The 27,172-nt window shown below is 38.6% G+C and overlaps 1 long non-coding RNA gene across 1 annotated transcript in view; it reads right to left on the bottom strand.

The window, feature by feature from the left end:
• LOC116485096 (uncharacterized) overlaps window positions 1-27,172 on the bottom strand; it is a 97,621-nt gene extending 70,449 nt beyond the window's left edge. Inside the window, exon 1 of the long non-coding RNA XR_004252748.1 lies at window positions 26,914-27,172. This is a non-coding gene — a long non-coding RNA (uncharacterized LOC116485096). The remainder of the gene's footprint in view (window positions 1-26,913) is intronic.

Genomic DNA, 27,172 nt, shown 5'->3' with positions numbered 1-27,172 from the left:
ACTACAGTTATACAACTGTACATAGGTGGAACATACATAGACTGATATAGTTTAGATATTTGTCCATGCCCAAATCTCATGTTAGATTGTAATCCCCGATTCTGGAGGTGGGGCCTGGTGGGAGCTGTTCAGATCACAGGGATGTATCCCTCATGGCTTGGTGCCGTCTTCATGATAGTGAGTTCTTGTGAGATCTGATCATTTAAAAGTGTGTGGTTCCTCCCCACACCCCACTGCCTTTTGCTCTCTTTCTCTCTGTCACTTGCTCCTATTTTCACGATGTGAAGTTCTTGCTCCCACTTTGCCTTCCACCATGAGTAAAAGCTCCCCGAGGCCTCCCGAGAAGCCAAGCAATGTTGGCGCCATGCTTGTACAGCCTGCAAAACTGTAAGCCAACTAAACCTCTTTTCTTTATAAATTATCCAGTGTCACGTAGTTCTTTACAACAATGCAAGAACAACCTAACACATAGACCCTGCCCTCAAGGAATTAATAGTCTAATGGGAGAGCCAACATTTAAACAACTAATGTTTAAAAAAGATTATTTTATCATTATTTAGCTGAAATATTTATTCTATATTATAATCAGCCAAAAATATACAGAGAAGCTCTTATCTCTAAGGCCTTCGATTTATTGAATATTCTTCAGGGCCCTTGGTAAAAGCTTGATGATAAGGAAATATTTTAAAATAGGAGTACGCTTTTTTTAAAAAAAACCACCCATCTCTAATTGATACCTAGAATGCAAAGTTCAATTCTACATGACTAGGAGAACAAAGGAGAAGCTCCAGAGTCCCATTAGACAGCTATAGAAGGGGCGTGAGGGCCCAGGGCCAGCTGAGAACTCGTCTGTGAATCTCAGCTTCTCTTCCTTTAAGAAAAGAAAGCTTATCATTGCTAAGTCAGTACCAAAAATGTAAGTTTTATTAAATTCTTCTAAGTAAACTTTGAGTTCCACCAACCAGTGAAAGCATACAGCTGAAACCAAAGAAACTAAAATGCAAATGTCTGTAGGTGCTAGCTCCACAAAGTGTGTCTCTATTCCAGAAGCATCAGCAGCATGTGGGAGCTTGTCACAACTGTATCATCTTGGACCCTGCCCAGGACTTACTGAATCAGAATTGCATTTTAACAAAAATCCCTTTGGTGATTCATAGGTACATTAAACTTTGAGAACCACTGGCATAAAAAAACTATGTCTCTATGGGAATTTTGGATAATTCTTCTAAGAACCTACAGAGATTTATAATCCCCAAACAGGTAGACTGTATTTTGCTTCAATATAGCATTTTGCTTTTGGTGTTTCTCTTCTATTATGAAATAGAATGAGAATCTCCTATGCCAATAGACAATATGATTCAATTGAAGCTGGCTAAATTTTAGCATTTCTAAAAGCAAATGGCAAAATAATACAAAATATTTTAATTCATGCAAATAGAATCAAATAAAAGCAAGAATGTAAACACTAATGAAAATAGAGGATAGTGCTTCCAGGTAGACATAGAAATTTGTGATCTCAAATACTGTATATATTTTAATAAATGTTATTTTTTCCCTTTGATGGTCCTGTTTTATTATTAAGGGCACAGACTTTTTAACAATTGCACAACTAATTAACCTTAAGTGTTCGAAATTTCATAGGGATTTGTGGGCGATGGATGAAAGAGCCTTAAGTTGATAAAATGTTCATGTGTTAAAGCATCTTTCTCTATTGAAGCCATGTACTCAGACAGGAGGATGAAAAGGAAAATAAAAGGGAAATGTTCTCAAGAAGAGATTTTTTTTCCTGGGAGAAGAGGGTGAGGGGAGAAGGGAATGGCCAGAAGTGTTGGAGGCCACCGGCCAACAATTTCCGATCCCTTTCATCACACCTCAAAAAGTAGCAGAGATTATGAAGTCGGTAGAGTAGATATTACTATGGAGGCTTTTTACAACTTACTTCCACCGTCACATTGCCCGCTGAGTTTCTCTTGCTAACATGACACATTTTTTTTTTTAATTAGAGCACTTTGTTTCATAGGATGAGCGGTACCTTTCTCAAGATCCCATTCCTGCTGTTTCTGAGCCTCTTTGCCTTGAGGGCCCTTCTGTACCAGTGAGCCTCCAGTAAGTCTTGCTTCGCAAAGAAGCAGAGTGCTGCATTTCAATACTACAGACTACTTCAAAATCATGTTTTCATTTCCCAGAAAGAGTTTTTTAAAATGCACTACACTTCAGCGGCTGTATCCTGCCAGAGCCCAGCACCAACGAGCCAAGGAGCACCTAAACAAGCTCTAGAAGGAATTCACTTTCCTCCTTTTGTTGAAAAATAAAGGCAGGTCAAGCCGTGGGCCAGAGTGCTCTCTTGGAGAACACACAGAGCGATCCACATCAGGCAGGTTGTGTCTGGTTCTTTCAAAGGTCCATGCCTTGCCCCAGCAGCAACTGCAGAAATGGCTAACCCCACCCCACTTTCCACAGCCAATGGGAGCAGAGCCAGGGGACAGCTGCTCTAGGCCCCCTATGCACAACTTCTGAAAGAAACCCCCAAATTTCACCCTATCTCCCCTATCTCCCCCACCCCTTTCACCTCTGCCCCAAGGGGATGCCTTAAAATCTTACTTAGGAATAGGCTCTAAGGGAATTAAGCCTTACACCTTTAAATAACAAGAGAATGGTGAAATATAACACTTTCATTCTGAAGAGTCTATAGTGCCTTCATGTCTATTTTCTTCAATTGCCAGTAGAGATGTTTCCATTTAACATTTAGTGGCAGGCAGCCCCGAAAGAAGAAAGCAAGGAGTAAGACAGATCTACATTTTAAATGGAAGAAGGGGCTACTTCAGATTCCCCTGGCTATTATGCCTGTTCGGTAACAGTTTATTTTAGATTCCTGATTCTTTATTTGCAGAGACAGAAATTTACAAAGCATACAGTATTAAAAATTAATCAATTTTTACAAAAGGATTTTCACAGATTTCTTTAAATAGAAAGTTTCTTTAGTAAATATAAACCTTTACAAAATTGTTTAGTATCAAGTAGCAGAGTATAATCTCCCAGCACTGGCAACGCCTAAATAAAATCAAATCTAATACAAAATTATAAAGAAGTATGTTTTACTTCCAGGTATCTGATGAGCAAAAAGCTATTAAGCACCTACTATATGCCAGTGTTACTTAGATGCCAGAGAAACCAAATCTAGTAAGATACCCTCCTGCCTTCAAAGCATTCACAAGGTTATGTGGATTCCCAGCATCACAGGCCGCTAGACGTGGTTCAAAGGCTGGTGCTTCTGAGTGTTGCCAGGTCACCTGTATTGTGTCTACAGTTAGTTTTAAGGGAGAACCCCAGCAGCCCGACACACCTGCTCTCTCCCTGGGATCTTTTTCTTCAGGCATCTCCATCAACACTATAAGTAACGAGTTGGGACACTAGGATAAAGCCCACATGTCCTTTAGGAACGGAAGTTAACCACTGCACTGCCAGTTCTCTTCACCTGTGGCGCCAGTTGTCTGCCATCTGTTTACTTCATTAGGAACTTAAAAAGGAGAAAAGGGAAAATAAAAACACCCACATTTATTAATTAGCTTCTACTATAACAAACCTGAGGGTAGGTGTTAGAACTAATTACTTAACAGTAATTTAGAACGTTAGATTATCGGCGTGGTGCTTCGTTCTGTCATTTATTTGTGACAGCGCACCCTGTAGTTGAGAAACTGCTTTGAAGACCACAGGGCACTGAAAGAACTGTTCTTAAAATGAGGAATTGAACTATATTCAAAATGTGGTACTAGACAGCCAAATTCACTAAATTTACCAATTCACTAAAAAAAAACTAACAATTTTAAGCCTCAAAATTAATATGTCACATTTGTTGAACGTTTATTGTGTGTCAGACTAAGCACTTTACCTACCTTTTAATTGTCACAAGAACTTTCACATATCTCAGTCAGTCTTTATAAGAACGCTATGAGGTAGGTACTATTATGATCTCCATTTTACAAATGAGAAAATCAAGGCACAGAAAGGTTAACCAACTTGCCCCAAGGTACACAGGTAGAGATTAGTGGAAGATGTTTGGGCCCAACCACTAAGGTATACTGCCACATCATAAAAGAATATTTCTATGGAACCCCAGTGAGTCTGAGATTTGAAATCATCCACAGAAAAATACTGTGAATGCTGCCCTTCACAGAATATCTGAGCAAAGAAAAGCAGAAAATCATCCCTGACATTTGTTAAGCATTTACCATATTCTATGGTAAGCACTTCACATGCTTCATCTCACTTCTCAAAACCCTATTAGAGGCCAGGCACGGTGGCTCAGGCCTGTAATCCCAGCATATTGGGAGGCTGAGGCGGGTGAATCACCTGAGGTCAAGAGTTCAAGACCAGCACGGCCAACATGGTGAAACCCCGTCTCCACTAAAAATACAAAAAATTAGCTGACCGTGGTGGTGGGCGCCTGTAATCCCAGCTACTCAGGAGGCTGAGGCAGGAGAATCGCTTGAACCCGGGAGGTGGAGGTTACAGCAAGCCAAGATCGCGCCACTACACTCCAGCCTGGGTGACAGAGCAAGACTATGTCTCAAAAAAAAAGAAGAAGAAAGAAAGAAAACCCTATTATGTACTATTATTATTCCAGTACCCATTTTACCAGTAAAGAAACTCAGGTATGGAGAAAGAAGATCTTGGTGGCTCAAGATCACAGGATAGATTTGAACTCAACTCTAACTGAGCCCAGAGCCAGAGGTTTTACCACTGTGCTAAATAACACACCAGAAGAAATATTTTAAACCAAAGCATTCATGGACGTAGATGGTGTTGAGTGTTGGGATATCTCAAACACTCCAAGGTTTCCTATACAAACTATTTATGTTTTCTTATTTTAAAACTACTGATACTTACAAGCAATATAATCTCTTCCTTTCTCTTTCATTTAACATTCATATAACCAGATTATTGCCTTTGGAGAGGCCTCCTATACCTAATAAATATATAAAGACATGTTTTTGAAACAAGAAAGTTGCCTGACCCAAAGTTCCATCTCTGACGAGAGTTCACTGCTGGTTTGCAGCACTAACTCCTGTATGTCCGGTCAACACATGGATCTAGAGGCAACAGATTACATCAGAGGCAGAGGCTCTAGAAACAAAGCAATCTAAGACGAATGTCATATTTTTGTTAGGCAATGTTTTTCCTTTAGATAAATTTAACCAAGAACAACACAATCTTTACTTTTTAAATAATATTTAAAGATGATAAAATTCTCACGGAAACATCTAAGCATTGAGTGGATAGAACAGACTCTTATTTCCCCCTAAGTAGCTAGAACAGTCTCTCATGTGAGCACCTAAACACCTATTTAGATCATTTAAATGCTATACACGTCAAAACACTCCAACCTCACACTTCCTTTGAAGTCACGACAATCAGTTTTTTCTTAGTGTCATTTTTTAGCATTGCTATGGCACTTCACTTTTGACAAGTGTTTTATAATTATTTCTACTCTTAGTTAACTCCTAGTTATTCATTTGCATGCAGTTAACTTTCCCAGTGAAATATAGATTTTTTTGGCAAAAATGAACCTACCCATAACCAAGAGGTTCATACATCAGAATTGCAGATAATTGTGTACCCCCAGGACAAATAAAGTAGATAGATAGGTAGGTAGGTAGACAGACAGACAGACAGACATAAGCAACTAATTCCAAGGGCCAGTAACATTCTTGTATTCTTGTCTTGCTGGAATTATCGGTCACATCCCTATGTTGCCAATGAGAACATGAACGAATGAGAGACTGGTATTCACATGTGAATTAATATTGATTGAGGAGTAAGTGACTGTGGCAGACACTGCTAGTTATCAGCCAGTGCCCGTTCTCTTTTTTTCCTTTAAGTAATAGAATCCCCCACTACCCATCTAGACAGTACATTTCCCAGCCTGCCTTCCAGCTAGAAGTAGTAACATGAAGTTCAGGCCAACGTAATGTGAATAGAAGTGCTGTGTGTAGCTGCTGAGTCACCTACTTAATGATAAAGCTCCTTGCCATGGACCTCTTCTGCCCTCTTCCCTTTCGCTGAGAAATGTCAATAATTAACACAGTTACCCTGGATGTCTAAAGTGGAAGCCACATGTTCAACAGAGCAGAGCTGACTCACCACCCCAGGTCCTCAAATTACCTCATAGGACAGAGCTACTGCATTTCTGGGTCTCTGTTACAGCAATTTAGCCTGTATCACAACTAATGGAGTAAACAAATGAAGAGGGAAAAAATATATAAACACACGCACAAACACATACGCTATGAGATTGGTTTGACTAGCTCTTGATAACAAGGGTAGACAATGATTAAGGGGAATTTTAAAGGAAAGTAGCTGGAAACATGACAGAAATTATTCTAGATTAAAGTAAGAACAAACTTCTAACTAAATACAAGTAGAAAGTCCCATAAAATATATTTTATACCATTACAAATGTAAAACAACTTCAAATAAATTAACAATTCTCTACTGAAGTTGAGACACTCATAGAGCGTAAAACAAATGCACCAGTGTCCAAGATTTCTATCATGTTGATGGTAGGCCTGAGCCTGTAAGCTCCCAGAAGGCAGGAATAGTATCTTGTTCATTTTTGTATCTTCTCCCTTCTTCCTACCTCGACCCTAGTATGTTGGTAAGCACCAACATCTTAGAATAATGTAAGGATTAAAAACAAATGCATGCTCTTCAGAATTCATTGCTGTTACCTTCATCACAATAATCCTCAACTTCTGCCACTTTCTGGTTTTGAGAAACACAAGCATATTTTTTAATATTTAGAGCTATTGTAGAATCTATAAAAACTTAGAGCTACAGAACATTAATATTTTTAGATGTAGAATTAACAAACATTTATTCAACATCTAGTTTATGCCTGGCTCTGTGTTTGCTTCCACATAATACTTAAAGTTCACATCATCACCACCATTTTTTTAAATGAAGAAACGAAGATACAGATTAAAGTGATCTGCCCAAAATTATACAGCTAGTACACAGCAAAGCTTGGACTAGAATTCAGGCTTCCTGAGTTACAGTTTAGTTCTGTTTCTTTTTTTTTTTTTTTTTTTTTTTTTTTTTTTGAGAGGGAGTCTCGCTCTGTCACCCAGGCTGGAGTGCAGTGGCGCAATCTCGGCTCGCTGCAAGCTCCGCCTCCCGGGTTCACGCCATTCTCCTGGCTCAGCCTCCGGAGTAGCTGGGACTACAGGCACCTGCCACCACGCCCCGCTAATTTTTTGTGTTTTTAGTAGAGACGGGGTTTCACCGTGTTAGCCAGGATGGTCTCGATCTCCTGACCTTGTGATTCGCCCGCCATGACCTCCCTGGGATTACAGGCGTGAGCCACCACGCCTGGCCAGCTTAGGTCTGTTTCTGAGAGATCTATTCCATTGCCTCATCCTTTAATGATACATTTCTACATATCAAATATTAGACCAAACAACAACAACACACACACAAACAAAACACCTGCCAGCATAGTAATGACTGCTATGTACTGTTGAACAGGAAAACATAGACATATATACTGTCTTATACAGTATATCAGGATCAGGAAGGACTACAGGTAAACATATCAGAGTAATTCCTCTAAATAAAAATAGGAAAACTTTCCAAGATGAAAATGAGCAACTGGATAGCACTGTTAACATTAACATCTTATCCACTTTTGAAAACTATTACTTAATTCAACATAATTCTTCACTATTGGTCTAACCAGAACCTGTTTGGATTCAAAGATACCAACAAATATGATAAGAATTGATATGCCAAGGTTAAGAAGTATCCAGCTATATATTTAGGACTGCAAGTGGTTGAATTAATTGCACATCTTCCCATAAAACTTTACACTTTCTTAAGGAGAGATTCCATGTGCTCAGTTTAAGACCTCTTGATCTGAAAAGGTCCAGGGGTAAGAAAGTTAGCAAGTTTTGAATCTCCAGTTTGATGTTGTTTTATTTGCTTATTATTTGTTATTTAAATTGGCTGTACTTAAAGCTAAAGAAAGTTAGGGAGAAATGAGACTGAGCAACCAATGCAATGAGTTATTTATGCAGTTCTTGGCCCTGATAATGGAAACATAACAGTATCTAAGAATTTCAGGTGCTAAGTAATTAGCAACTTGGTCTCACATCTCTGAGATTAGACTTCTCACTGTCCAGATAGGAAAACTTGATGTGAGACCATAGGCAAGGCTTCCTAAAGGAAATTAGAGTTGGAGATGCTAAAATCCACGATTCCCAGTAGTGTCATGACATGGCTTATAGCAGTGACTTTCACCCTTTCCTAACAAAAAGCATGACTCTGATCAAGAAGTAATCCCATACCCTTTACCCACTCACGTGCTAAGGGCAAGTTTGCCTTTCACAGAAGAGAGCTTTAAGAGTTTTAAATAAACACAATAAAGCATTCCCAGTAGTGAGTTAAATGCGATATTACAGACCTTCCTCCAACTGTGTACTTAAATAAGGGTGGGGCTAGGAGATAAATGTAGGGAAACCGCTGGATCACATGGAAAGACCTATGTGGGAGGCACTGTTTGATGGACCCAGTGAGCACAGAGTCCCCTCCCATTCGGGGTATCTAGAGCACACCCTTGATTCTTAGTGCTTCTGACGAAGTTTCTGCTTCAATGGGACAACGGCTTTCTATCAAAGAGTGTCATAACATCTTATAAAAGACTGTCATAACACAGAACCCTTCTAATTGGTGTGGAGAGCTCTGCAAGAGCACAGTAGTTGTAAGCCATAGCATCACCTCTCTTTAGGGAGAGGGAACAAAATTTAATACACAGGGCGACAGAGAGATAATTAATTGCCTTCTTGGCAACCTACCACTCTACTGCCAATGGGATCACTGTGACAAGTTATGAAATTCAAGTCAAAATATTTAACTCAGCCACTTACTCAAGTGGTAGACCCAATTTTAGGCACCCCACAGTTAGGGTGCTCATAAAGAAAAGTCTTCTCTTCATTATTCTGCAGTAGCACATGTAACTGTTGGCATCTATGGGTGTTCTGTTGCCTCTATGAAGGATATATCTGTCTGTAAAGTATACTCACACATTTCTATCAGTGTAAGGAAGGAATGAGGAATACAGAGAATTATAATAAGCTGAATAGTTCCAGGAAAATGCAAGAACTAGATCAAAAATGAGAAAAGATTAGTACTGAAAGTCTTCAAAAATAACCTGATACAAAGTGGTCCAATCGAAAGGGTGTAAGAGGATGAATTAGCCAATTTTCCCAAAAGAAACGCTGATTACACCAACTGGATCCACAGCTCCTGGAAGATGATAGGCCACCCTAATAAGGTCTAAAGATGTGAATTATACAACCAAGGCAGGAAATTCTGTGACCTAAGATTCAGGGGTCAGAGCAGAGGACGGAGGAGGTCCTAGGGAATGAGTTGGAAGTAGGAAAGGGGAGGAAGGAAGGAGGAAAGTCGTGTCTCTGTATTGACTAAGCCAGGGTCTTCACCTCCTCACTGGGTCAAGGCTGACAGAGCCAGGTTACACGATTTTTTTTTAAGACGTAACAGCTCCCTAATGAGAATATACAGAAAGTATTTCCTGCTATGTTTTTAGATTCGCAAACAATAAAATACACTTATTTTGAGCACACAGTTTGATAAGTTTAGATAAATATATACATCCATATAATCATCACCACAGTCAAGATATATAACATTCCCATCATTCCAAAAGGTTTCCTCAAGTCCTCTACAGTCCCACCCCCAACCCCTAGGCAACCACTCATCTGCCTTCTGTTACCGTCAATCATTGCCTTTTATTGATTTCCATATAAGTGGAGTTCTGCTTTATACACTCTTTTTGTGTCTATCTTCTTTTGTTAAGAAAAATTTTTATATTCATTTGTACTGTTTATAGCAGTAGTTCACTCCTCTGTATCGCTTCATAGTCTTTCACTGCATGAATACACTATAATTTATCCATTTACCTGCTGATGGACACTTCAATTGTTTCCAGATTTTGCTTCCAGATTTTGGCTATTATGAATAGTTACTATGAATATTTGTACACACATCTTTGTATGGACATATGTTTTTATTTCACTTGCCTAGCAGTGGATTGCTGAATCATATGGCAAAAAAAGTAAATATTTTAACTTCATAAGAAATTGCCAAGCCATTTCCAAAGTGGCTGAATCATTTTACATTCCCACCAGTGATGTGTGAGAGTTCCCTCACTTCATATCCTCGTCAGCACTCAATATTGTCTGCCTTTAATTTTAGCCATTATAGTGTATGTATGGTAGTATCTCATTGGTTTAATTTGCATTTTCCTGATGAATAATGTTGAGCATCTTTTTATATGCTTATTGGCCATGCATATATCTTCTTTTTCTGAAGAGTCTGTTAAAATCTCTTATTTTTTAAATTGAGTTGGTTCTTGCTATGTTGACTTCAACGTTTTTCTAAGAATGACAGCACTTCTCATCAATTTGATTTAGAGCTAGTAATTTGAGGCTCTCTAATGGCACTGCCAGGCTAAAAAATTGCTAGCCAAAGTTCAAGTGAAAGGGTCAAAAAATGGATGGAATGCATAAATCAGATCATATCACTCTCCTGCTGGAAAATCTGCCAATGGCTTTCCATGGCAATTGAAATAAAATCTGAACTCTTTATCTTGGTCCCTAAAGCCCCATGTGATTTGACCTCTGCATCCCTCTCCAACTTCATCTCTTGCCATCTCCCCTCACTCACCATGCTCCTGACACCTGCCTTTCTTTTTGTCCCTTAAACACATGTATTTGTTCCTGACATTATCCCCTCTGCCTGGAATTCTACTCAGGGAGAGCTTGATGTGCTGCCTCCTTCAATCATTCAGTCTCAACTTTAACGTCAGGGCTTCCCCACCTAATCCTGATAAACAGCACCCCTCAATTCCTCTGTATCTTAGCATTTGTCACTACTTGAAATTATTTTATATTTTTATATGCATTTATTGTCTGTTTCTTCCCAATATAATTCAGGCTTTATGAATACAGAAACTTTGTCTGGGTCATTGATTCATCCCTGGAACCTATAATTGATGCCATGAATATAGTGTCAGCTCACTGACTATTTTTTAGGATAGTTGGTTCTCTTCCTTTGCAGCTGTTTCTCCCAACAAAAGTTCCCAGCCTCTAGCATCAGAGCAGCCTTTGCTGGAGTCACAGAAGCCATCACTAGAGAATGCACCAAATGTATTCAATTTGAAGGCGTCATCACCTCCCTCGGCCAATCACAGGTAAGAGCAATTTGACTTGTTAGATGAGATGAATAAGAGAAAGGGGGGTAGCTCTCGACCAGAGGAGGGAAAAAGGACATTTCAGATATTATTTTATAGACAATAAGTCGTTTTTTTGGATGGCCTCGAGTTTCTGGGGCATTCTCTCTTCTCACTGTGGCAAAAGCTTTCAGTGTTCACAATGTTTTGATCGTCTCCTCTGAACCTCTTCAGTGACAGAAAGCTTCAGCTTGCTTTCCAGGCCGGGTTCCCATCTGTCACTTCTAACCCTCATTTTTATTTCTTCTAATTCATGATCTGATCACTTTGATCCTTTGTAAAATACTTTAAACTCCATTTATTTTAATTCAAATTGGAAATGTAGAGCAAACATGGTGTTTTGATTTTGGTTTCAGTTTTTTCTCCTGTCCCTCTGGGTTTCCCATCTTTTGCTCCTGGTCACTTAAAACTATGATAGATTAAATAGATTGATTGATTGAGACAGAAAGATATCCACATATTATTTGTGTTGTTGTTTGAGAGCACCTTTCAAGGCCCTCATGGCTGGTGACCATACAGAACCACTTTCCTATTTCCTAAGTGTTATTTTTCCAGTGCCAAATCTGGAAAGCACACATTCTCTGCCCGTATCCCAACTAATGAATGAAGTTTCCTCTGCTTCCAATTGTTATAATCTCTATAAAGCCACAAGCCTTCTGTTTATGTGTTTAGTAACAAATCAAAAACAAAAATAAAAACCATTCCCAAGTTTTGAGTCAACTTTATATACGTAACACTTCCTAAATTACATGAAAGCCTTTTCCTTTAAGACCCCCCTCTGTAGCATTCATTGGTGAATTTTATTTATTTATATTTTTTAGATGGAGTCTCACTCTGTCACCCAGGCTGGAGTGCAATGGCGCTATCTCAGCTCACTGCAAACTCTGCCTCCTGGGTTCAAGCAATTCTCCTGCCTCAGCCTCCAAGTAGCTGGGATTACAGGCGTGCACCACCATGCCAGCTAATTTTTGTATTTTTAGTAGAGACAGGGTTTCACCATGTTGGCTAGGCTGGTCTCAAACTCCTGACCTCAAGTGTTCCACCTGCCTCGGCCTCCCAAAGTGCTGGGATTACAGGCATGAGCCACTGCACTTGGCCTAATCATCAATTTTATAAGTAGTTAGTGAAAACCTAGCATATGCTAGGTAGGAGGGGGAGGCTAACACATTCAAGAAACAGTATACAGTATACAGTTGCCACCTCTAAAGGCTTTTGTTCTTAATGATGAACTAAATAATTACACATTGTATGTTGTATTAGGGTTTTCCACAAAAACAGAACCAATAGGATGTGTATATAGAGAGAGATTTGAGGAATTGGCTTGCATGATACTGGAGGCTGGCAAATCCAAATTCTACAGGGTCGGCCAGCAGGCTGGAGACTGCACGTGTTTATTAGCCATTTAGATATCCTATGTTATGAAGTGCCTGCTCAAGTCTTTTGCCCATTTTTCTATTGGGTTACTTTTTCATCAGTTTGGATGAGTTCTTTATATATTTTGGATTTGAGTTTTTTGGAGGGTATGTATTAATATTTTGCAAATATCTTCTCCCACTCTCTGGCTTGCTTTTTCAGCCTCTTTGTGTTGCCTTTTGCTGAACAAAAGTTCTTAATTTTAACTTGGTCATATTTATCTATCTTTTCCTTTAGAGTTAGTGCTTTTTAAGTCCTGTTTTTTAAATCCTTGCACTCTCAAGGTCATGAAGATATTCTTCTTTGTTTTCTTCTAGAAGCTTTATTTTTTACTTCTTGCAGACATTTAATTTTCACAATTATATCTATAATCAACCCGGAATTAACATTTCCATATGATATGAGGTACTTATTATAAAGTAAAACATAGATGCAGAAAATATCACAAGGCAAATGTATAGCTTAATGAATTATTATGAGTCAAACACCACCTACGTCAAGAAATGGAACTTAACAACACATGCACTCATATGTTCATTGCAGCACTATTCCCAATAGCAAACACATGGACTCAACCTAGCTGTCCATCAACGGTGGAATGGATAAAGAACACGTGGTACCTATACATCATGGAATACTCTGCAACCACGAAAGGAATGAAATCATGTCCTTTGTAGCAACATGGATGCAGCTGGAGGCCATTATCCCAAGAGAATTAACAGAGGAACAGAAGACCAAATACCACATGTTCTCACTTACAGAAAGATGGCAACAGTACATACTGGAACTACTGGGTGGGGAGGGAAGAAAGGGGACAAGTGTTGAAAACTAACTGTTGGGCAGTGTGCTCACTACCTGGGTGACAGGATCAACTGTACCCCAAACCTCAGCATAATGCGATGTACCCAGTTAACAAACCTGCACATGCATCCCCTGAATCTAAGATAAAGACTGAAATTATTGGAAGGAAGGAAGGAAGGAAGGGAGGGAGGGAGGGAGGGAGGGAGTTTAGGAGAGATTGTTATGTTGCAATTAAAATTATGTTTATGAAAAGTGGGAAAAAAAAAAGAAACAGAACTTTGCCTGCCAGTACTGGAGCTCCTCCATGTGCCCCTTCCCAATTTCAATCCTCTCCCAGAACCTGACTGTGGAATGCTGTCAGAATTCTCCCATATTGTGCCAAAATGGCCAGGAGTTTCTATCTCACCTCATTCCGTCATTGCATGTGGGCTGCCCTGGGAAGGTATAATCCCAGATAAGGCAGCTCTCTGCGGCGGAGACAGCTCCTGAGGTAGCTAACAGGTCCTTGCAGCTAGGCAGCAAGTCTTCCCCGGGTGGCTATCTCCATCCCTCACACACCATGTCACCTTGTTTTGTTATAAATACTGTCTACTGCAACTTTATTTGAAATCACACTGAATCTACATAGATAAATTTGGAAGAATTTATATCTTTACGATATTTAGTTTTCCAGGCCAGGCGCAGTGGCTCATGCCTATAATCCTAGCACTTTGGGAGGCCAAGGTGTGTGGATCACTTGAGATCCGGAGTTCGAGACCAGCCTGACTAATATGGTGAAACTCCATCTCTACTAAAAATACAAAACTTTGCTGGGCGTCGTAGTGGGTGCCTCTGTAATCCTAGCTACTTGGGAGGCTGAGGCTGGAGAATCCCTTGAACCTGGGGGGCAGAGGTTGCAGTGAGCCGAGATTGAGCCACTGCACTCCAGCCTAGGTGACAGAGCAAGACTCTGACTCACCAAAAAAAAAAAATTAGTTTTCCAATACGTAAAAATGACATGTCTCTTCACTTATTTAGTTTTATAGTTTTTATAATGTTTTATAGAAAAGTCTTATACAACTTTTGCTAGATTTTTCTCCTAGTTATTTAATGTTTTTGGTGATATTTTTAAATTTTTATTTTTGAATTGTTTACTGCTGTTTTATATTGACATCATATATAATATCCTTTCTAGATTCACTCATTAATTCTAATAGTTTTCCTGCAGATTTGTTTGGATTTTCTACACACATAATCATGCCACTTGCAAATAATGAAAGATTTATGTTTATTTATTTTTAATTTTTATAACTTTTCTTTTATTTGCCTTTTTCTCTGTCTAGGATTCCCAGAAAGTGTTGAATAGCAGTGATGAAAAGCAGGCTGTCTCATTCCTGATATCGAAGAGAAAGCGTTCAATATTTCACCAATATGAAGCTGCTATAGGGTTTTGTTTTGTTTGGTTTGGTTTTTATTGAGATGGAGTCTTGCTCTATCACCCAGGCTGGAGTGCAGTGGCCCAATCTCAGCTTGCTGCAAACCCCACCTCCCAAGTTCAAGTGATTCTCCTGCCTCAGCCTCACGAATAGCTGGGACCATAGGCATGCATCACCACGCCCAGCTAATTTTTTGTTTTTCTGAAGACATATATTTTCAGATTAAAGAAGTTACCTCTATTCCTAAGTTTTCTTAATAATCACTGAATCTTGTCAAATGTTTGTTCTGTATCTTCTAAGATAATAATTTTTTTCTTTATTCTTTCATGTTATAAGTTACCTTAATATTTTTAATATTAAACCAACTTTGGTGTGAAAGTAACTTGATTGAGATATATATATTGTTTTATAAATCAATAGATTTAATGTGCAAATGTTTTATTTAGAATTTTTGCATCTTAGTTCACAGAAAGATTGAGTGTACTTTCTTACAATGTCTTTGTTACGTTTGAGTATGAAGGTTATATTGGCCTTGTAAAACACATTAAGCAGAATTACTCTTTTTCTACTCTCCGGGATAATTTAAGAATGATGCTTTTTTTAAATGAAGGTTTGAGCATCTAGGCTTAGAGATTTCCATTTGGGAAGATATTCAACTTATTTTAATGGCTATAAGACTACTCAGATTTTCCATATCTTGTTGTATTATTTTTGCTAAGCTGTTATTTTCCAGCACTTTGTCCATTTTATCTACATCTTCAAAAATATTCACATAAAGTTCTTTGTAATATCCTCCTATTTTCTCATTAATTTTGTAGAATCTGCGGTGATGTCCCCTTTTTCATTTCTGATATTAGTAATTTTGTGCCTTCACTCTTTTTCTTTCCCCGATCAGTCTTGCTAGAAGCTTATCCATTTGTTAATCTTTTCAAATAACCAAATTTGGCATTTTTTATTCTATTGTATGTTTGTTTTTTACTCCTTTAATTTCTGTTTTCATCTTCATTTTTTCCTTTTTTTTAACATTCTCTGGGCCCAATTTTCTGTAGCATTTCTAATTTCTTTAAAATGGATACTTTGATCATGACTTTTTCAGTGAAATAATATAAGCATTTTAAGGCTAAACATTTTCCTTTCTGCATGGTTTTAGTTATATTCTACAATAAGTTGTGCTATATCATTTTTTCATTAACATTCAGTTGAAAATATTTTCTCGTTTTCATTGTACTGTCTTCTTTGACCTTTGTGTAATTAAGTAGTGTATTTCCAAACATTTGGGCATTTTATTGTTATCGCCCTGTTGTTATTTAGCCTAACCTGCACTGAGGCCTAAGAACATATCTGTACAGTTTTTGTCTGTAAAATGTGTCAAGAAATGCTGTATGGCTCTGTATATGTGCAATATTGATGATGTTCCATGCTCTGCAGTTGCTGGTTGCAGTATTCTATCTGTGGATAACATTGATTTTGTTAGTTTCATTAATCATATTAATAAATCTTCTATATACTTAAGAGTTTTGTGGGGCTTGTCTGTCAGTTCTGTCAATTACTGATGGACATGTTTTGGAGTTTCTCACTATAATTTTGGAGTTTCTCACTATGATTCCATTTCTCATTTAGTTCTAAAAAATTTGCTTTCTATATTTGGAACCTAGGTTATTAGATGCACACAATTTTATAATTGCTTTATTTTGGGGTTCTTTGACCCTTTATCATTTTAAAATGTCTTTTTTCATTTATAGTAATGTTTGTTTTTGGTTGATATCAGAATAACTCCTTCTGCTTAGGTTTTCTGTGGTATTTCTTTTAACTTTTTTTTTTTTTTTTTGAGATGGAGTCTTGCTCTGTTGCCCAGGCTGGAGTGTAATGGCGTGATCTCGGCTCACTGCAACCTCCACCTCCCAGGTTCAAGCAATTCTTCTGCCTCAGCCTCCCAAGTAGCTGGGGCTACAGGCGTGTGCCACTATGCCTGTCTAATTTTTGTATTTTTAGTAGAGACAGGGTTTCACCATGTTGGCCAGGATGGTCTTGATCTCTTGACCTTGTGATCTGCCTGCCTCAGCCTCCCAAAGTGCTAGGATTACAGGGGTGAACCACCACACCTAGCCTTCTTTTAACTTTCAATCCTCCTTTGTATTTACATTCAAGATGTATCTCTTCTAAGTATAATATAATTGGGCAGAGTTCATTTTTAATATGGTTTGGTAACTTTTCTTTTTAAATTGGAGAATTTAGTCTATTAACGTTGAATGTACTTGCAGATAAATTTGGGTTTATATTTACCAACTTGTTTGTTTTCCTGTTTTACTTACCATTTCTTCAACTTGTTTTATGTTACTTTTTCTCTTCTTGTCTTTAATGAATTACATATATTGTTGTTCCATTTTCCCCTCTATTAACTTGTTAATTATATATTATTTTACTATTCTTTTAGTTGTTACCCTCCTTGACAGCATGCATTCTTGATTGTTTTTGGAGTACAAACTAATTCTTTTATTACTCCCCAGACAATGTTATGTATTTAGCATAATTTAACTCCATTTAACCCACCACCTTCTTAATTATTATTTTCATTGTACATACATTTTAAACCTTATGAGCCCTTTTTTTGTTTATATAGCAAACATTCATTTATATTTGTTCTATTTGCCTCTTCAATCACTCTTCATTTATTCCTATGCTTCTGTGTTTCTGTCTGGAATCATTTTGCTTTTACCTAAAGACCTCCTTCTGGTACTTTATTTTTAGTAAAGCCTGTTTGTGAACAATTCTCCCAGGTTTTTGTCTGGAAATATCTTCATTCCACCTTCTTTTTGAAGGATACTTTTGCTGAGTAAAGAATTCTAGGTTGGCAGTTACTTTCTTCCAGTTGTCCTGGAGATTCTGAAGGCTACCTAAAACTTTAGCCAATTTTACGCAGAAGGAAATTTATTAAAATGTGTTTTGTTGTCTGCAACTAGGAACTTTGATGACTATAGGGGTGAAAATCACTAGTCACGTGTCCCATTCAATAATAATTGATGAGTTAATAATAATAATTATGAGTTGTAATTACACTTTTACCACATACAAATGTCTTATACATACTAAACTCTGCTCCTGGGTTTCGTATTACATTTTACTTATTATTCTTGCTATGGACACAAGTTGTTATTTATTTTTAATTTATAATACATTAAATATCTAATAATATACTCTCACTTCACTGCTTTTCTTTTTCAAAATTTTACTTATATATTCCCATCCATTTTTTCTTTCAGGTAATCTTAAGAATTGTTCTACAAAGTTTCTATATAAATGTTATTAGGATTTTGATACAAAAGTAACATATTTATGCCAGGCGCAGTGGCTCACGCTTGTAATCCCAGCACTTTGGGAGGCCAGGGCGGGCGGATCACGAGGTCAGCAGATCGAGACTACGGTGAAACCCCGTCTCTACTAAAAATACAAACAAAAATTAGCCGGGCGTGGTGGCGGGAGCCTGTAGACCCAGCTACTTGGAGAGGCTGAGGCAGGAGAATGGCGGGAACCCGGGAGGCGGAGCTTGCAGTGAGCCGAGACTGCGCCACTGCACTCCAGCCTGGGTGACAGCGCGAGACTCCATCTCAAAAAAAAAAAAAAAAAAAGTAACATATTTATAAATTAATTTACACTCAATTTACAATATGTCTTTACTCCAGGAACATGTTGGCTTCTGAATTATAGAAGTTGCATGTCTCTGAGAAGACGTGTGTGTGTGTGTGTGTGTGTGTGTGTGTATAGCCTGTACATTACATCTTATTTTTGTTTATAAGTACAGAAGCTTTTGTAGATATAAATGAAGTAGTTTTCAAAATGTTTGCTAACTGGTTGGCATACAGGAAATTCACCATGCAGAACTCTCTAGTTATAATCATTTTTCCATAATCCTTTTGGCTTTTCAAGACACACAATTCTATAATCAGAAAATAAGGACAATTTTACCTTTAATTTCCCAAGATTCGTGCTTCTTTTTAAACTAAACTAGTCACAACTTAAAGGAAAATGTTAAATAAACATTGTGAAATATGGTATAATCCTACAATGTAATATTATTCAGCCATAAAAAATAATGAAGTGCTGATAAATACTACAATCATGGATGAAACTTGCAAACATTAAGCGAAGGAAGCCAGTCACAAAAAAACAAATATTGTATGATTACATTTATACTTAAGTCCAGAATAAAGAAATCTATGGAGACAGAAAATAGATTAATGGTTGCTTAAGGGTGAGGTAGAGGGAGGAATGTGGTGGGGAAGGGATGTGGAATGGAAGGTACAAAGCTTCTTTCTGAGGTGATGTAACTGTCTAAAATTGATTATGGTTGCACATTATCCATGAACGTACGGTATGTGAACTAGATATCAATACAGCTCAAAAAAATAAGAGTTGTCTACAGAATGAGAGAAAATTTTTGCAAACTATGCATCTGACAAAAGCCTACTATCCAGCATCTATAAGGACCTTAAACAAATTTACAAGAAAAAAAACCCCATTAAAAAGTGGGCAAAGGACATGAGCAGACACTTTTCAAAAGAAGATATACATGTAGCCAACAAGCATATGAAAAAAAGCTCAACATCACTGATCATCAGAGAAATGCAAATCAAAACCACAATGAGATAGTATTTCACGACAGTCCAGATGGCTATTATTAAAAAGTCAAAAAATAACAGGTGCTGGCGAGGTTGCAGAGAAAAGGGAACACTTATACACTTTGGTGGGAGTGTAAATTAGTTCAACCATCGTGGAGATAGTGTAGCTACTCCTTAAAGACCTAAAAACAGAACTACCATTTGACCCAACAATCCCATTACTGGGTATATACCCAAAGGAATATAAATCGTTGTATCATAAAGACACATGCACATGTACGTTCGTTGCAGCACTATTCACAATAGCAAAGACATAGAATCAACCTAAGTGCCCATCAATGGTAGATTGGATAAAGAAAATGTGGTACACATACTGGATAAAGAAAATGTGGCTGCAGGAATACTGTGCAGCCCTAAAAAAGAATGAGATCCATGTCCTTCACAAGAACATGGATGGAGCTGGAGGGCATTATCCTTAGCAAAATAATGCAGGAACAGAAAACCAAATACTGCATGTTCTCACTTATAAGAGCTAAATAATGAGAACACAGGGACATATAGATGGGGCCTACTGGAGGGTGGAGGGTGGGAGGAGGGAGAGGATCAGGAAAAATAACTAATGGGTACTAGGCTTAATACCTGAGTGATGAAATAATCTGTACAACAAACCTCCATGACATGAGTTTACCTATATAACAAACTTACACATGTACCCCTGAACTTAAAAAAGTTAAAAAAAAGAGTTGTGATAACCTGAATCTTTGGCTTGTCCCTGACTTTTAGAAAGCTAGAATTTCAGTTATGTGCGATTTTGGTTATAGGTTTTATATAGCCAATCATTTTGCTCTAAGGCCTCATTCACAACATTTTGTGCTTTGATATTTAAGGAGACAGGAACACTGAAAACTGCATCTTCCAGCCACTCTTCTGGCTGGCTTCCAGTATGATCTGCCAATGGAAGGCAGTGGGAGAAGAATGGAAGACTGGAGGATGGAAGAAGCCATCCTCTTCCTGTTTCTGGTTTCTAATGGTATATCTGATAGCGGCAGCAGCCGCAAGGACAGTCTAAACTTGATGCAGTGGCAACAATAATACCAAATGCAGCGGTAGCCAACAGCAGCAGCAACGGTGGGATGGCAGCTGAGGTTCCTGGATTCTGTCCAGCAGAATCTGGACAGTAGACTCTTTTGTTTTATTTTATTATTATACTTTAAGTTTTAGGGTGACTCTTAAAACAGGAGCCTCTGCAGCATGATGCCCCTGACTGCTGGAAACCTGTCCCTTGAATACTAGTTGTTTACAGCAGTAACTTTTTTCAGTAAACTTGTCTTCCTCCAGTCCTGGTTTAGGATCCCCCAAAAAGCAGAGCCTGATATAGGGCCATTAGCACAGTAATCTACTTGAAAGGTAATCCCGGGAACCTAAAGTGAGGGAGTGGAGAGATGAGACAGAGACAGAGGAAAAGACAATAAAGGGTACATTGATGAGCTGATTACTACTGAGGGCAACTGGGGCTCCATTCCCCTTGGGGACCCTCAGAGGTATTATGTACCATGCACACCGGAATGCCTCCTTATTGAGTTTTAACCCCAGTGGCTGATAGTTCTCTTTGGGGACACTAACTCGCCTGCACTCCTGGGCTGCTCCTGCACGCAGGCTGACCAAGCTCCCAGGGATTGGGGAAGTCTGAGGCAGAAGAAATGACAGACTGGCTGTGGTGAAGTCAGAACCCACTCTTGCCCCATGGGATGTGGGCAGGGCACTAAGGCATCTTTGTATGGAAGTTTTATATGTTGTTTTCCTTGAGCATCAGAGTGATTATAAAATGCATTGTGAAGCTTTGAAATATTTAAAATAGTATCTCCTTCATTGAAGTTTTAAGGAATTGGCTTGTAAAACTATGAATCTGGTGCTTTTCTGGAGGTAGATCTTTGGTGACTTTTTACATTTCAAGATGTGCCTCCTTTTACTGCATTTAAATCAGTTACAGAAACAGGATGTGATTAGTTGGAACCAGAATAATTGACCACATAACCAGAGGCTGTAAAAACTGCAATTATTTTTGCATCAACCTAATAAAAAGAATTTCAACTGGGGTTAGCTGCAGGCAGACACAGATCATAGACATAGATTTGGCTTTTAAATGTGCTCATCTCTATCGGGCAAAAGATGGAAAGAGTACCCGGAGATTCTGCCCACCAGAAAGGCTATAAAGAATACCAACTTTCTCAGTTTATAATATTCACTAAGGATAACTGAATTAGTCACGCTTGGTATTTCTGATATAGCACATCAGGGCATATAACATATTCTCTGTATGAATAAATAGAGAAATATACCTGAGGAAAGAGACAGCAAAGGTAGAGGGATCCCTGGGGCACAAACAAAAGATACTTACAGTTAGAGAAAGTTCTTTTTTTTCTTCTTATCTTAAAAAACAAGTTATTTAAGATTTTGCATGAGATGTTTTGACTTTCCCTTCAGTGCAAAACCATTTTTCCCTCAAATGATTTACCTAATAGACATGAAGAACTGCTATCAAGCCTTTGCTCATGCAGTTATAACAGTGAGAAAATTATTTTACATCAGCTGCTGACAACTAGTCCCCCTCTCAGGGGCACATAATGAGAGAACTGTCAGGCAGATGAGTGTCCAGCGCGGAAATATTTAATTAATGAGCTCTTGTCTCGCCTCTAGGTAATTCTTCACAGCCCTAAGGATATAGAGAGAGCACCCTCTGATCAATCCAGGGAATTAAAAAAACACACACATTCACTGCTGAAAGAATTTCAGTTTTCATTTTTTTTAAAAATCCAAGTTACCTATAAAATTTCACAGACTTATTTTTTTTTAACAGGCTTAAATTTTTAAAGGAGGAGACTGTCATATGATTAGACTTGGCATTTCATATTTTAGATCTTAGGTCTTTAAGAAAAAAATATAAGAGAAAGCTACTATGAATTCATTCCTTTTATTCATACTTTTAATAACTGTAATTTGGTCATTTAAACAGTATTTCCATAGATTAGAAAACAGTAGCACAATACGTGCGAGGTATTTATTCAGTGCATTCACAGGGTCTGATGTGTGTTCTAGAGCCACAGATCCCTGTAACCTATTTCCACGGTCCCCAATTTTGGAACCACCCCATACTTCAGACTGGAACAATGCCAGGCCACTCTGGAATCCTGCTTTGTTGTATCAAGGCCTTTTGACTCTTTTCCTGGAGAATCTTAGCCTCTGAGCTTGCACGTTCCCTTTAAGAATAACGTATAGCATCTTATTCCTAGAAAGAGCTTCTTCCCTCTAATAGGCTCTACTAATGCTGTTCTACAGCAAAAGACTGGGGCTTCAGGGCGGGTTGGGGAAGCAGAAACTGAGAAGGTGAGGTGAGGGGTGCAGAGTGGAATTCAGGGAGGTGTCAGACTAAAAGCCAGATCTCTGGGCTTCTAATGCAATGCTCCCACCTTTAAACTAAGTAAGCAAAGAAAGCATTAAAAGAGTGACTGGGCCTAAGCGTCTCCAGGATTTTTCCATCACCATTATTCCCCTTGTCCACCAATCCACAACCACAAAAATTTATTCTACTTCTGGTGAGATTAGTAGAATATTTTATTTTTTTATTTGCGCAAATTTGTGGGGTACATCAGATATTTTGTTACACATAATGGGTAGTGAGTGAGTCAGGGTATTTAGGGTGTCCGTCACCTGAGTACTATACATGTTTGTTAAGTATAATCATCACACTCTGCTATCAAACATTGAATTTATTCCTTCTATCTTACTGTATGTTTGTGCCCTTTAGCCCGCTTCTCTTCATAACAGCATATTTTAAAGATAGAATACACCATAGTTGTAACTCCTGGAACTGACTCTGACTTCTTCTGGTATATTTTTAGCATGTTTAAATAAAACCAAATTGTAATATCACTCTCGACTTCATCTAACATTCTAGAATTCCTAAAGATTAAAGGTATCCATTTTTGCAATATTAATCAGTTATCTACTTAATACATTTAGAATAAGGTAGTTCTATTTAAGTAAAGGCTAGCGATATTAAAATTAATTTTATAGGAGAACATTTTGAAGATTATTCTAAAAAACATGAAGATGATCACCTGACATCACAATGAATTAACCCTGTGTAAAATTCATTGGGGGAAAATGGAAGTTTATAATTTATTTTAAAAAAAAGGTAAGAGAACATTGTATCTTTTAAAGCATTAATGAAAGCCTCCTTAGCAAAATTATATGCCTAAAGAATGCAGGCATATCGTTCACAACACAAAAATACTGTAGATCCTGTACCTACTACAAATGGCATCCAAGTGACCAAGGCTGGCGTTCCCAGAATGTCACTGTGGCTGCTGTCTGTTTTGACTGGTCGGCATCCATGCCATGCTAATTATTAAATATTTTAATATTATTCTTGCAAGTCTCCCTAAAATAACCTCAGTATCTGTTCTGTTCCCAATGGTCTTTAGCAAGAGTTGCAAAGCACCCTCCTGTTACAGTAAAGAATTCTCCTTTATATCAAATATAAATTACTTCTGTATTAGGCAGAATCCTTTTAATTGTAAGTAACAGAAACTATACAAATTAGCTTAAGCATAAAGAGACTTTATTGGCTTGTGTTCCTGGATAGAGCTGGCCTCCAGAATTCAAAGTACATCATCCAGTCATCCTTGTTCTCTCTCCCCCTTCTCCTTCCCTCTTTCTGCAGCTCTCAGTGAATTGCCTTCCTTGCCTCCTCCTGAAGCCAGGCTTCTCCTAGGTATATGAGTTGGGAGCAGGAGAACCAAATCCAGATAAGAATCATATCTAGTCAAATCTGGACCACATGACAATCACTCCTATGCAGAAGGTAGAAGGAATGTGATGTGGAAGGTACCATCTTTGGCAACCCTACACGCAAGCAGGATGAGGAAGGGAAGGAGTCCTGCCACTCCCAGCAGGCTGCACACCAGCAGCATTAGTAGCTGGTTAGAAATGCAGAATTTGGAGCTGCATCCCAGACCCACCAAATCAGAATCCAGAGTTCAACAAGATCCCCAGCTGATTCCATGCACCTTATAAACGGAGAAGGTTTTTCTCCTAGGAAACATGCCATGAAGGATGACATCATCACAGAAAGGGGAAGGAGAAAAACAACAGATGTTCACTCGCACACAACTGTGATGTCATGCAACTTCCTTTTGTTTAGTCTTCAGTAAAAATGATGAACTAATTATTGTTCTAAGTATCACAAACATCACTACTCATTTTAAAAAGCAGGCCAGGTGCGGTGGCTCACCCCTGTAATCCCAGCACTTTTGGGAGGCTGAGGCAGGCAGATAACTTGAGGCCAGGAGTTTGAGACCAGCCTGGTCAACATAATGAAAACCCATCTCTACTAAAAATACAAAAATTAGCTGGGCATGGTGACACACGCCTATAGTCCCAGCTACTCAGGAGGCTGAGACATGAGAATCACTTGAACCTGGGAGTGGGATGTTGCAGTGAGCTGAGATCATGCCACTGCACTCCACCCTGGGAGACAGAGTGAGACTCTGTCTCAAAAACAAACAAACAAAACATCTGTAGGTCTCCCTACAGTTTCTTGTTCTTTATAATTCCTATTCTCCTTTATCAAGGCTAGTAGCTAACTTAGCTATTTTTAGTCTCACTTTTTATTTGAGAAATTATTTGCTATATAATGGCCAGGCACAGTGGCTCACACCTGTAATCCCAGCACTTTGGGAGGCCAAGGCAGGTGGATCACTTGAGGCCAGGAGTTCGAGACCAGCCTGGCCAACAAAGCAAAACCCCGTCTCTACTAAAAATACAAAAATTAGCCAGGTGTGGTGGCATGCACCTGTGGTCCCAGGTACTCAGGAGGCTGAGGCATGAGAGTCGCTTGAACCTGGGAGGTGGAGGCTGCAGTGAGCCAAGATTGTGCCACTGTACTCTAGCCTGGGTGATGGAGTGAGACTCTGTCTCAAAAAATAAAAAAGAGAGAGAGAAAGAAGGAAATTATTTGCTATATAAGGATTGTTGTTAGGAAGAAATCAACACTATAACTGTTTGTTTCTGTCTTTTGACTCTGGTTAAATCACTCTACATCCCACCAGCATACCTGCTTCCTATTGATAGGGGAGCACAGCCTAGTAGTTATGAGCATGGATCAGAAGTTGGGGCTGGTTTAAATCTTGGTCTGCCACTTACTAGCTATGTTTCTTACCTCCCTGAACCTTGATTTCCTCATCTGTAAAAGGGGCTCATCATAGTTGTGAGGAGAATTAAGTGAACTAATATTTGTGCCTGGTATGCAGTAACCACTATGTATGTTTTTGAAATAAATAAATGTTGCTGGAGTGAAACCCCCCAACCCATCTCTAATGCTGCCTTGTGACTAACGGATTAAGTGAGCACTTTGAAAATATGTATTACTTGAGTGATTAAATTGCCAAGCTTCCCCATTTCATTTACATCTTATTTCCATTTCTAGTGAATCATTCCTTCTAAGCACAAGGTTGTGAAAGGAAATCTTCTACACTAATAATAGCATTACAAGCTACTATAGCCAAGGCTTACTTACGTGATATCACCAAAGCTCCAATAAATTTCTCAATTTAAATATTAAAAATCAGTCAATGATCTGTTAGCTGGAAAATATCTGGGGTGAAAGAGTGATTACCACTAAAAAATAGATTGAAGTCATTGCTGCTTTTACAGCCTAGAAAAATACAAACATCTGTTATTCTAGGTAAGTTACTTACTCTCTCTGCCTCCTTTATGGGCTGCTGGAAAGAGTAAATGATTAACGTGTGAGAAATGCTTAGAACGATGGCTGACTCAAAGTAAGTAATCAATAAATGCCAGTTCTTATTATCACAGGTATTCCAAATATAGGTTGTGGCGATCAGGAGTTATGATGACCATGGCAGGTGGCAATGCCCCTAAGTGCAGAAGATGTCAATTCCTCTTCCATATCCCCACTCAGCACACACATTCCCCTCCACAACCAAGAGAAGTGGGCATTAAAGAAAGGAAGGGCAAGAGGAACGACAATTCTAAAAGATCACCAAGGTGTATAGCCTGAATTATTTGGACTAGTTCTGCTGTGATCTTAGCCAATTGACCCTCTGCCCTAATTTCCCCACCTGAAAAAACAAAAGGCCAATTTATTAAGGGTTTCTGATGCGTGGGTGAAAGAGGCTGTTAACACTCGAAAGTATTATAGATTAACAATCTTTCTAACCATTTTAAATATTAGCAAATGTTCCAGCTCACAAAGTGCCATGGTTTTAGTGGCCTGGAAAACGCTGCAATTTGTTCAAACATCAGTGGGTGTTATTTCTGGATGTTAATCAGTACCATTTACCTTGAGAACCTGGAAAATGTGTGCACTGTGCAAGTGCGCCATCTGCTGGTCCTGGAGACTCTGCGCCGCAGGGCAGGGATGCTTGTCCAACGCGGCCGGCACAGGAGTTCCTTGGAGAGTAGCAAACCAGCCAAAGCTGTTCCCACCACCTCAGGTCCTGGTGCTGAATTATCACAGTGAACATGTTGCTTTCCCAAAGGGAGGTGATTTGTTTGAGAGGGTATGTGTGTGGTCTTTAAATAGTTTTGTTCTTTGTGCT

This window comes from Hylobates moloch, unplaced genomic scaffold, assembly GCF_009828535.3.
Source record: "Hylobates moloch isolate HMO894 unplaced genomic scaffold, HMol_V3 SCAFFOLD_16, whole genome shotgun sequence".
Classification (NCBI taxonomy): domain Eukaryota; kingdom Metazoa; phylum Chordata; class Mammalia; order Primates; family Hylobatidae; genus Hylobates; species Hylobates moloch.
The sequence above is the reverse complement of the archived record's forward strand: the minus strand, read 5'-3'. Positions and strand labels throughout refer to the sequence as shown.